The 13135-nt window shown below is 41.2% G+C and overlaps 1 protein-coding gene and 1 pseudogene across 8 annotated transcripts in view; one reads left to right on the forward strand and one right to left on the reverse strand.

The window, feature by feature from the left end:
- The window catches only part of NTM (neurotrimin), a 930011-nt gene that overhangs the window by 272101 nt on the left and 644775 nt on the right, over nucleotides 1-13135 (reverse strand). The window lies entirely within an intron of this gene.
- LOC112920247 (ribosome biogenesis protein NSA2 homolog pseudogene) lies at nucleotides 7461-8127 on the forward strand (annotated as a pseudogene).

Consider the following 13135-nt stretch of genomic DNA (forward strand, 5'->3'; position numbering starts at 1 on the left):
GCAGAATTATAATCATCCAGTTAAGAATGTACAAAAGCCTTAATCAAGGCCCCTATCCATGTGCAATAAACAAGGGACACATCCATGGGGATCAATGTGGGTACTTCTCTGAGATCCTGAAGAGAGATAAAGAGTCTGTGAGTCTCTCCTGGTTCCTCTGCCCCTAAACTCTCAACTTTCTGTTATTTATAATTAGGTGTTAAGAGAACAGCAACATGATGAGAGTTATTATACAGCTATTGCTGAGGGGTAATCGAAATGGCCTCTTGAGTTTTATCTAGATTTAACGTAAACCCATTTGCCATCGTCCCATCACCCACTTGAGCAAGCTTTTCACTGGCTGACCTCCCAGCCACAGATCTCCAGCGATATGTACCCTGCAAATGTTCTTCGCTGAGGTGTGAGGTACACAAACTCACTTGGTACAGTTCTTAAAGTTTGTGACCTTAAAGTTCAGGACCCTCCACAGATCTTGGAGATGCAAAACTGAGACCCATAGTACCTACTGGTAGCAATCTCAGGATGAGAATAAGGGCATCAGATAGACGGTCTGCATTTATCCATGGAAGAAATATAAAAATATCCCATGTAGCCTCCAAAACCAGAAGGAGTTAGCACTTCTCCAGACCCTTAAGAATTTGAAACATCCCCATGATATAAATTAGTGCTATCCCAAAGAAAACATCCTCTACAATCACCAGAATTCTAGCAAGGTTAAAATGAGTCATACATTTCGATAATGCTTCACTGGGGGTGGGGTTGGGGGAAGGACAAGTAAACTATGCTCTTTGTAATGTTACTTATCTCTGGGTCATCATCTCCTTGCTGAAAAATAAAAGGATTAAATGAGATGATCCTTAAGGTCCTTCCTAGATTGAATAGTCTATGACCTAGAAAGGCTGTAATGATCAGTTCTTCAAAAGCTAATGAAGAATAATCACATCTTCAATCTCAGGATGTAGATAAAGAAAAAGACACTCATGTTTTAACCAACCATTAAGTCTATAAAACAATTCCATAATCTTGGCTCCTAACCTATCTCTGACTCATAAAACAATTTCTCTCCAAGAACCAAGTAAGACCCTATACTGAGACAAATCATGGTTGATCCACAGAGGCCTTTGTTTGATTGCACATTTAGGAACTGTACTCATAACATGATGACGGGACCTATCTTCACATGCTGGATCCGCATGACACATTTCTACAAGAAAGTAACAGCTCAGGGGAACATCAAACTGCTTGTCAGTCAGTGGGTCCTCATTTGGCTTCAGAAGGCAGTTCTTCTGTTAGTCAGAACTCAATGGCAATGACAAAATGGGACTTCTCTGTACACCTGCAATTCCCATTTTATTTACAGTGGCCACAGGATCAATATCTTCTCCCCTGGAAATAAAGCTTTCTACTTTGCATTGGAATTTATCTTCAATAGCTGCTGGAAATCATTATCACACAATAATGTTCTATTCACTACTCATGTAATCTCTTCAGCCAGGCAGATTGCCAGGCATTTGACTGCCTGACACCAAGTCCATTTGGTGCACGACAAAAATAAAACCTTGCATTGCCTGGAAATAACATGAGACACACTCATCATCTAGCTAGGGATGACTGGGCTACTTTCTTTTTCTGAGGAGATGTCAGAATTCATGTAAATCATCCAGTGCTTTTGCGTACAGTCACGAGCACACTCTCATTATATGCGCATAGTGGGCATGAAGAAAAAGCTTGTGAATGGACCAAAGTTATTATGAATCCCAGAGGTGAAGTTATGAAGTCTAGAAAACTAGGCCTTGTTTATCTTTAGTTGGATTCATTTATCCAAATGTCATTTCTGTTAAATTCAAAAACATTTACTGAGATCCTACCAAGTGCAAAGTACTGTTCTTGGTACCTGAAGCACACTGAGGAATACAGCATTATTCCCTGGAGAAGTCTGACTTAGAAAGTTGGGCAGAAAGATGTGCCCATAATGGCAACATCTGATGAGACACGTGAATAGGATGTTGGTGGGCTATCAAGAAGACCCACTGTATCCCAGTTATAAACTCAGAAGAGCCTTTTTAGAGGACTTGCTGTTTTAATCAGATGTCTTAAGGCAGAGTAACTAAAAACAAAGAAAAGGATGGTTTAGAAGACATTCTCCTGTGGGAGCATCACAAGTCAGTTCAGAGGTGAATGGGTGTTGGCATGGGGACTGATGAGTATGATATCTATGGAAAGACCTGAGTCACTAGAGCTTATAGGCAGAGAGATGGTCTCTACGTCTTCAATCACCAGGGCATGTTTCCTTTTGGATATGCTAAGACTGAGGTCCCTCCTGGACACTGACTTGGATGCATGCAACATGTAGAAGGAAATAATTTGATTACATTCAAATAAGGGATCAAAATCAGATGGCAATAAGGTAGCCCCTACATCAACGACAGTGAAAATCCAGGAAATAGATGACGTTTTCCATGGAGAAGACTAATAGCTTTGGGTGGTTGACAGAACTGGTGTTACGGGGCAAGCATGGGAGGGTGGAGGGGAGAACACGGGACACAAAGCCGGAGCAGCCAAAGCAGCATAAGGAAAAACAGTTGAGGCAGCACTGCAGAAGCCTGAAGCCAGAAGCCAGAAGCCAGAAGCCAGAAGCCAGAAGCCAGAGGGGCAGGGCTTCAGGAAGGGGAGAGCCAGGGGGCAGCAATTTGAATGCAGCAGTAAAAGAAACATTCTTGAATGCACTTTGGATTTGTGCAGAGTTTGGAGTCTTTGGTCAGGGCAGTTTTTTTTTTTTTTTAATAGATACAGCAGTACAGAATACAGATTCCAGTTGATTAAGGAATGAATAGAAATGAGGGAGTAAATTACTATTCAAAAATGTCAATTAAGAATGAAAGGGACAGAGAAGGAGCGAGAGAGGGAGCAGAGGGCTTGGGCATGTTATGTTTTGTAGGAAAATCTAGTAGAGAAGGGAGGATTTAGACTCCCACCCACAAGAGATTATGTAACAGAGTCTGACTCTGAGTGAAATATTATTTTCATCATCCAAGAAAAAATACAAGTATGAATCTTTTACAAACTTTTATTTAACCCCATCTCCATCCTGGACCTCTCTCCTGAGCCCTAGGCTCATATAGGCAATTGCCTACTTTGTATCTCCACTTGAAAGCCTAATGGACATCTCAAATCTTAATGATCAAAACAGAACTCCAAATTCTCTGCCTATAACCCTCAAACTTGCTTTCTGGCCAGTCTTCTGGCTCATGGCTCCAGGTCCTCCAACCAAAAGCCTTGGAGTCCCTGACCACTAGCTTTCACACCCAGCATCCAATCCCCTAGCTAATCAAACTCTACCAAACATGCCTCTACCAAACAAACTCAAACTCTTTCATAAACTCAGAAAATGACTATTTCACATCATCTACACTTCTATATGATGGTCAAAGCTACCATCACCTCTCATCTGCCACATGGTAACATTCTCTCCGCTGTTCTTCTTACATCTACTGGACCCTTACATTTATTCTCCTCATGTTCCCAGAGTTACTCATTGAAAATGATCAGAGTAAGGGAGATCCCTGGGTGGCTCAGGCGTTTAGCGCCTGCTTTTGGCCCAGGGCATGATCCTGGAGTCCTAGGATCAAGTCCGTCACAGGGCTCCCTGCATGGAGCCTGCTTCTCCCTCTGCCTGTGTCTCTGCTTCTCTCTCTCTGTGTCTCTCATGAATAAATAAGTAAAATCTTTTATTTTTTATTCTTTTTTTTAGTAAAATCTTTTTAAAAAAAGAAAATGATCAGAGTTACCCACTGAAAATAAAAGTCAAAACAAGTTGGTCCTTGGCTCAATGTTCATTAATGACTTACCTTCACATAAAGAGCAAAAGTTAAAGACTTTTAATGGTTTACAGACCCTTCCCTTATTGTGTTAGATTGAGTTGCTATGCACAGTTCTTTACTCTTTTCCTCTCCCACCATGGGCAGGGTGGATCCTCCCACCTCTCAACTTTGGGCTTGGCCATATTACTTGCTTTCGTGTCTGGGATGCTAGTAGACAGGATGTGAGCAGGCTTGAGGCTTGTAAAGTGCATGGGTGATTAGGCTTTCCCCTTGCACTCTACTGTTCTGCCTGGAGAACAGATATAGGGATAGGAGATCAGTTCTGATTCTTCAGCCTGGGTCTTAGATGAACATGTGTAGAAGAGGCCTGAGCCTAATTTACAATCTACAGCCAACACAGCCAAACCACAAATTCGAAGGTGCAAAAAAAAAAAAAAAATGCTATTGTTGTACACCCCTGAGTCATATCTGTAGCACTTCCATGGCAATAGCTGACTAATTCAATTATCTAGCCTCCTACAACCACAGTTTTCATCTCTTTCTCTTCCCTACCCCCCTCCTTCTGCCCAAGTCATTTTTGCCTCTTATTTTTCTGATCCCAAACATAAACTCCTACCTCAGGGCCTTTGTACATGCTGCTCTTGTTCCCTACTCCACAATATCCCAATGGTTTCATTTTGTACTTCCTTCAGGCTCTCCTCAAATACCTTAATCAAAAGATTTTCCATGACTACTACCTTCAGCCTTCCTACCCCTTGCCATGGTTTATATTTCTCCACAGCACTTCATGACATATTATACATTTATTTATTTATTTTTTTAGCCTATAGGCCAAAGCTTCTAATTTACTTTCGTACATATAATCTGCTTAGCAATTAAACACACATAAATTAGGTTCCCCTGCTGATTTTCAATTCTCCCTGTCCTTCAGAGCAATGTTTTTCCAACTGTTGTGTGTGCATCAGGAAGCAATAAGTGAGATGATTTTAGTAGACAAATAGACAGATTTTATAAAAATAAAATATATTTAATTTTATTCGAGAATGAGTAGATAGGCTGGAGGCTTTAAAAGTAATTCGTGAAAGGAGGAGGTAAAGATAAGCATTGGGAATCAAGGCAAGTAGTGTGCTTAGGTGCAAACGATCCCAGTCACCTCCAGAGCCCTTGAGAGCTGGTCTGAATTTCAACAGAGTTGCTCTGTGACTGATGTTTACAATAATGACCCGAGTAACAAAATAAGATAAATGATATTCTCTGTGCTTTGCTCAATAAGACAGAACAATAATATATTTTAGAAAAAGAACTCTATCAAAAAGGATTGTAATGTTTTAAGTTCAATTTAAAGGATGATAGCTCAGTTATATGACAAATTCATTCATGTGGAACACTGCTGGTACCTCATAAATAAGACTTTCCTATATAAACATAAGGATTTATAATGAATTTGCTGATTATTCTTTCCCCATGAATAATAGGCAGAATTGATTTTATACCCACTCCTCTTCTCTGACCCACCTCCCCCCACCCTTATATGATTTTCTTCTTCTTCTCTTAAAAAGGCCGCTTGTAACAAATAGTGGTAGCTCTAAGTTAACATATACTCCATTTCACATCGTCTCAACACTAAGGGCCCATATGATTATTTTTCTGCCTGATGGACTACACAGACTGAATCTGTTAAGTGATAATTATTGGATTAAACAGAACTTCTAGTTTCCAGATTGGCATGAGAGTGAAGTCATTACTCCCATCACACAAGAAAAATGCTGAGCAAACTGAAAATCAACAACTCTTCTTGGATCTAGCAAAGAACTGAGGCCACAAAGCAAACCACTGCCCTCCAAAACCGAAGAGATAGACAGGTGAATCTGATACATACAGAGAGTCATACCTTATGGGAGGAGAAGCCCACAGCAAGCAGCTCTGTGGGAACCGTACTGGGATAGGAACAGGAGCCATCAGAGGTACGGGGGGACACTTCTGAGAGGTACGTACACACTCCAGGGATTCCAGTCTTCCACATGCCCACACACACACTTGTAAATATCCCCTCCAGGGGTCCTACCAGATTCCCTTAGTGATGATCAGAGGAAAATCCCCTTTTACTTCCAGGAGGGAGGAAGGAAAGCAGGCTTTTTGAAATACACTCAGAGCATTCTGTTCTTCTGATCTCAAGAGAAATTATTTTAACAGAGTCTAAACAACCTGGGGAATAAGAAATACTCAACTGCAGTCCTGCAACAGCCTTTCGACCTCATTTAAGGGAGAAAAGCAAAGTAAAACTGAGGTTCAACGGTATAGCTCCCAGTCCAGGCACACAGGCTTGCTGAAACATGGAGATTTAATCATAGGACTACAGAATGCTTCTCCTCCTTCCATGAGTTACCTTCATATTGAAAGGGTTTTTTTTTATAGTAGTAACAGGGGAATACAACTGAAAGAATTATCCATATCAGATGTTATTTAAGAAGTCTCTAGGGAAACCCAAAGACAACCAGGTGGGAAAAAAAAGAAGAGCAGAAGTTGTAGACTATGACACCTACAGCTACAGCAAACAATAAACACTGTTTAACCCCTAGCTAGATAAATATAAAACCTTACACAAAAATACCAATTTACCTCAGTTCCTTTTACCCTGTACATCCTGCATGGATTTCAACAAAAAATTACAACACATACAAAAAGACATAAAACACAGGTTGAAGAAATGGCAAGCATCAGAACCAGACTCAGATATGGCAGAGACATTGGAATTATAAGACTGGGAATTTCAGACAGCCAATATTCTGAGGGCTCTGAAGATAAAAGTGGACAATACACAAGAACAGAGGGGCAATGTAAGCAGAGAGACAGATTCTCTAAGAAAGAATCAAAAAGAAATTCTAGAGACCAAACCCACCACAACAGAAAGGAAGAATGCCATTGATGGGCTCATCAGTAGGCTGGATATGGCTGAGGAAAAATAAGTGAGTTGGAAGAAATGTCAACAGAAATTTCCAAAACTGAAATGGAAAAAGAGAACAAACAACCCCACAGGAACACAACATCTAAGAACTGTGAATGCCTATAAAAGGTGTAGCATATGCATAATGTGCATACCAGAGGGAGGAGAAAGAGAAAAAATATGATAAATATTTGAACATAGAAATATTTAAATATATGACAGAGATTTTCCCAAAAATTTTTAAAGATTTTATTTATTTATTCATAGAGTCAGAGAGAGAGAGAGGCAGAGACACAGGCAGAGGGAGAAGCAGGCATCATACAGAGAGCCCGATGTGGGACTTGATCCAGGGTCTCCAGGATCACACCCTGGGCTGTAGGCAGCGCTAAACCACTGCACTACCGGGGCTGCCCGAGATTTTCCCAAATTAATGAAAGACACCAAACCACAGATCCAGAAGTTCAGAGGATATCAAGATGCGAGCCCAGAAAAGATAAAAAAAAACTATACCTCAGCATATCATATTGAAATCACACAAAATCAAAGACAAAATCTGAAAAGAAGCTGGTAGGGGTAGGTGTGGGGCAGCACCATATACATAGAAGAGGGAGAGTAAGAATCACATCTGACTTCTGGAAAATTGAGAGCTTCTTTGCGCCCTAGGAGCTGCACTCTGTGGCTCCACGGACATCACCATGCCACAAAATGAATATATTGAGTTACACTGGAAGTGCTATGGATTACCATGAAGAAAAGAGAAAGAAGAGAGGTCAAGAGGCTCATGACCATTCAAAGAAGGCCAAAAAGATAATTGGTCTGAAAGCTAAGCTCTACCATAAACACCACCATACTGAGAAAATACAAATGAAAAAGACTATCAAACGTGTGAAGAGAGAAACACCAAACAAAAGAATGACAGAAAGACTCCACAGGGGGCAGTACCTGCATATCTACTGGACAGAAAGGCACAGTCCCGAGCTAATGTACTTTCCAATGAGGTTAAATCAAAACAAAAAGAGAAAGCAGGAAAATGGGAAGTCCCTTTACCTGAAGTTCATGCCCAGGGAGAAACAGAAGTATTAAAGGTTATTCAAACATGAAAGAGAAAGAAGAGAGCATGGAAGAGGGTGGTTTCCTAAATTGAAAGCCACCTTTTGCCTACCAATACTTGGTGTAGAAAAGGATCCCTCATCCCCATTATATACAATGTCAGGTATTATTACTAAATGTACTGTCCTTGTGGTGGATGTGAGTGAGGCGGGCCTTGTGACACAAGGAGGCAAAGTTATTTGGGGAAAATATGGCCAGGTTACCAACAATCCTGAAAATGATGGAGGCCTCGATGCAGTCCTGCTGGTTTGACACCAGTTTCGGATAAAGAATTTATAGTTACTGGACACTACACACCAGTCAGGAAAACCAGCATTAACTGAGGTGGTTCAGAATTCTACTAAATAGCCTGATGTATCAGCAGTCATCAAGAGAACTATTTATTCTATTGCAAAAACAAAAACAAAAACAAAAACAAAAACAAAAACAAAAAACAAAAAACAAGACATTAAAATAGCCCATTAAGAAAAAAAAAATCACATATGACTTCAGGAAACATGCCATCAAGAAGAGGGCAGGTTAAAAAATGTCAAGTGTTAAAGAATCACTAACCTAGAATACTGTATACAGCAAAATTATCCTTCTGAGTGAAAAAGAAATAAAAAACTTCCTCAAAAACTGAGGGAATTGGTTGTCAGTAGACCTGTCTTGAAAAAATTTCAAAAAGTTCTTCAGAGAGAAGGGCAATGATGTAGGTCAGAGACTTGGAGCCACGTAAAGTGTTAATTGTTTTGTTTTTCCCCATTCTTACTTATTTAAGACATCTCTGTCAATCAGAGCCTCTGATCCGCATAAGGCAAGCAGCACTAACCCACTGAGTCGATGTAGTTATATCCTGAAGCAAAGAAACTTCACATTTCAGCCTCACCGAGGGAAAATGGGAGAGCCATCAGGATTTTGAAATGGTGGTGATAACTGGCAGGCCTACAGGGGTCAACAGTATGGACAATCTGGGAACTCCGTATTTTTCCCAAGGCTTTGGACTAAATTGAGAGAATTCTCAGGATGAGTTTATTTTCCAAGCTTTATTTGCATTTGCTACAAATAAATCAGGAATCTGGAGTGTGGACAGTCTAAGGAATCTGGACATCCAAGTCATTATGACAAGGAAAGGAGAGTTAGAATGAACATGAGTATGGGAAATGGTTTTGTCATTGCTAACTGAACATCATCAATTGATTTTTTTTTTCCCTGATATGCTTGGCCCAAACCAATCACATAATCCTCAGGACCATTTATTTCTTGAGAAATGAAGAGACGCAATTCTCTTTTCTTATATCCCGTCCTCCAAACCGAAATCCAAGCTAAAACTGAACAAAATGAAACCACAGCAAAAATATTTGCCCTGTTCTCAACACCAATTGCTGCTGGTAATATCTGTGAATTGCCAGCACTGGAAGCTAGTTGTACTCACCAACACACACTAAGATTTTCTGCAGCACATTTACAACTGTATGAAAGCAGATGGCAAAAGCACTGTAGATAAAAGACCAGCCGTAGAAGAGGGGGAAAAAAAAAGCCTGTAATGAAAATACTAAAAAGAATGGCTGAACACTATATTCTTGGCACTTCCTTAACCTAAAGAAGAGCTTCTGCAACATGATCCGGTGATGACCCAACAGTCAGGGACATTTCGTAAGTGGACCCCAGGATGGTTTACATACTTGACTATTTGCACTTCTGATGAATGACACTTTGTGGGGAGGTACAGAGCAATGGTCATTAAACAGCTGCTTAGCAAGACTTCCTGACAATGCAGGGCAAAATGTTAACCCAAAGGACACACTGAGCTCCCACTGCCAGGGAAATATATTACTAGTAGCAATATTATTGGTATTAGCAATAATTATAATAATTATAAGCATATACACAGCACTTTTGTATCTGCGAGATGCACTGCATTCATCATAATGATTAGCATTTGTACAGTACTTTGTATTTCCCAAACATCCTCTGCTCATTAATTAGATAATGCTGGCAACATCTGTGGGCAAGTGTTACTACTCCCGTTTTATAGACACAAGACAAAGAGAAATTAATCGACTTGCCCAAGGCCGCATGATGAGTCTGTGACAGAATCAGGATTCCATTTTTGAGTTCTCAAATTTCTATTTCATCTTTGCTCCCTGCAAAGCTGGCTTGTTGCTTCCAGTTGAAGGGGAAAGGGCAGTGCTTAGTTTGTCAAATTTCCTCACTCCCTCCCATAGCCCAGGAGTTGCTAGGGAGTGCCACTGAATCCATGTGAAATCTATTTTCATGGAAAATTTCAGAGAGGAAAAGTATTCCTAAAAATTCATTCTGGGGCACTGGTTTCCGTAACTGCCTCAGGTCAAACCCCAAAGCACTTCAATCAGGAGTCTCCTGGGTGTGGCCCCAGCAATTAGTGCTTTTTCCAGTTCCCCAGGGGATCCCAATGGGTGACCATGGTTGAGTTGAGAACTGCAGGTCTGGGGCAGTAGCTTGCAAAATTCAGGGAACATTAAAATTCCCTGGAGAGCTCATAAAGCACAGATTGCATGTCCCTGCTCCCCAAACTCCTGATACAGTGGGGTCCAAGATTTCTTTTCTAACATCCTCCCACGTGATGCTGACCACCACCCTTGTCCCAGGTCAACACTTCTAGAAGCACTGATCTATTTTTGATGCAGATAGAAGAATTATTAAATTGTTTCCAAAGATCCATTCAAGCCCAGGCACTGAGACATTGATAACTGGACAAACCGATGTTAAGTTATGGTTAACAGGGACTGACCAAATCCTGGCCACACAGGAAGGCTCCATCCTCCAGTTTCCCTTACAGAGAAGCTGAAAGCACATCACTGACCACTAGACAACAGAGCATGGAGAGAAATGTCCCTCCGTCCTGGCCATTCATCGTCCTGCTTCATCTCCTATGCCCTCCTGTGCTCGTTCCTCCAGCCTCCCATCCCTCACCTGTGGTGTGCAGGCCGTGGGACTTCCAAGATTGAGGTGGCTCATCAGGGAAAGAAGTCAGATTCAGGAGTTCTCGGTTAGCTGCAACCCATTACAGACAGTAAAGGGAGGAAGAACTAACTGGATTGTATTTGGCCTTGAAGATCTCAGGGCTTATTTATTTCTGCAGCACAGTGTAGCCTACCCTGATACCCATCCTCATGGTGATCAGTGTACACAGTTGGGGGTTGCTCCTAACCTTCTGAAAGCATCAATTAAATTTGACGGACAAGGTGAGAAAGAGGCCTAAGGAAAATATTCAAAAGGACGTGAGAGCCATGTGCCTCCGTGTTTACATATGTGAGAGTCAGAAGTTGACCACTTCAGGGAATGTGCCGAATATACCCATCCCAGTATGAGTGTAGCCAGACTCTAGCTGCAGAGTCAGCTACTGGGAAAGTCTAAATGTATAAAGGAGAGGCATAGCTCTGGGCCTGCCCTACACAGGGCTCTTAAGACTCAATGGTCAGAAACAGAATGGCAGAGCTGACCTATGCACCATGCTAGCAGGGAAGGGCCCAGCTTGGAGGTCTTCGGTAATATGAATAGATAAAAAAAAAATTTAGATCACAAAACAAATTCTATTCTCCTCCCCACCATGAGTCTTTTCCCTTTAATTCCAGCATCCACATTGATGCAGTTCTCATCAGGAAAGATCCCAAGCAAACATGTGGCAGAGGGTGTATGCATGAGTGGACCCTGAGAGTCCAGGAACCCAGGAGCTGGATATCTGGGTGGAGTATACTGTTTCAAAACTACCAGGATAGCCAGCCACGCTGGCTGTCTGTTCCTAGCTCAGTCAGTCCTCCAGGCGGGGGCAACACCTTTGCCAGGGCTTCTGTCCCTCCTGCATGCCCAGCTGTAACCAGAGGGCCCAATTTCACAGCTGTTCAGTTTCAAATCGTACTTATATCTCCCAGCTGTAGTGCCATATTACTTGAGTTTGTTTGCCATCAGCTTTAATTAAGAGAGGTTTAATTTTCCAACATTATTTTGGTTCATCCCTGGCCCAACACCCATGTCAAGAGATGCAGTATTTTCTCCCCAGCCTTCACTATGGCATGTGCCCAGTAACATTGGGGATCCTTTCCCATAGCCTCCCATGGGACATGACACACAGAGGTTGTAGCACATGGCTAGAGTCTATGGTTAATGAGTCTTCCCTGCACCACGTAGCCTTGCAAGGAGAGTAAAATTTTCCCTCCGTAAACCCAGGCCTCTTTTTTATTCTCTATAGTATTTTTTTCAAGTCTTCCCACGAGCTTCACATGGAGCCAGCCTGAGGAACTCAAACTTGATTCCAATCTGATTATCCAACATGGCCCTATCAGCTGAGACAGCAACATTTATCACATTAATAGGAAGGATAGAAGAAAACTGGGATCCCATCCAACAGGAGCGTTTTTATCACATGTTGCACTGTCTTACAAATCCAATTATCACCAGCTGAAGGTCTTAACAGCCCTTGAATTGCAGCTTTCAAATCTTAAAGGACCACAATGCACATTTTCTTAGATTCTTTGAGCCACACATTAGTCAGTACAGTTCCAGGTATCCAGTCCACATGACAATTTCAGATATAAAGCTGCCTATGGGATGTTTGCCCTGAGTTTAAACAGTGAATTTAAGAGAAGCTTGGATTGGGGACTTCATTGACTTCATTCTACTCAAAAAATATGAGCCTCTAATTTTACTTCAGTGTCATAGCTAACATCTTGGAAGTGAAGTGTTGTGAGGCTCTGGGGTGAGATCATGGCAACTGTCAGAAACTGGGGGCAGTTGTCTGTTGTGGGGCCACATGAGATTAAAAGTTCACTTACAAATTTAGAGAGCTGTGATAACAAATATCATGTGGACGCTGAAGAAACATCACCCAAAGCTACAAATATAAAGGTCTGAGAACACTACTAAATAAAACCCGGCAACTTCCACTAGGGCAAAGAAATGAACTTGGAAATGCTCTATCCACCAAAAGATGGACTATGACACTGGACAAAATTGATAAAAAAAAAAACAACCCACAATCATCTAAGTTATGTGAAAACTGACCAAAGTCATACAATAATTGGAGCAGCATATATTCTTGTAAAAGTGCTGAACTTTATTTATTTATTTATTTATTTATTTATTTATTTATTTATTCATTCATTCATTCATTTATGTATTTATTTATTTATTTATTTTTAAGTGCTGAACTTTAGAAGAACTCAGGATCTCTGATGTTCTGATTCACCACCAGCCCAATCAATGTGGAAGTTCTCTCAGGATAGGGCAAGTTGTGAGGACC

This window comes from Vulpes vulpes, chromosome 12 (genome assembly GCF_048418805.1).
Source record: "Vulpes vulpes isolate BD-2025 chromosome 12, VulVul3, whole genome shotgun sequence".
In the NCBI taxonomy this organism is placed as follows: Eukaryota; Metazoa; Chordata; class Mammalia; order Carnivora; family Canidae; genus Vulpes; species Vulpes vulpes.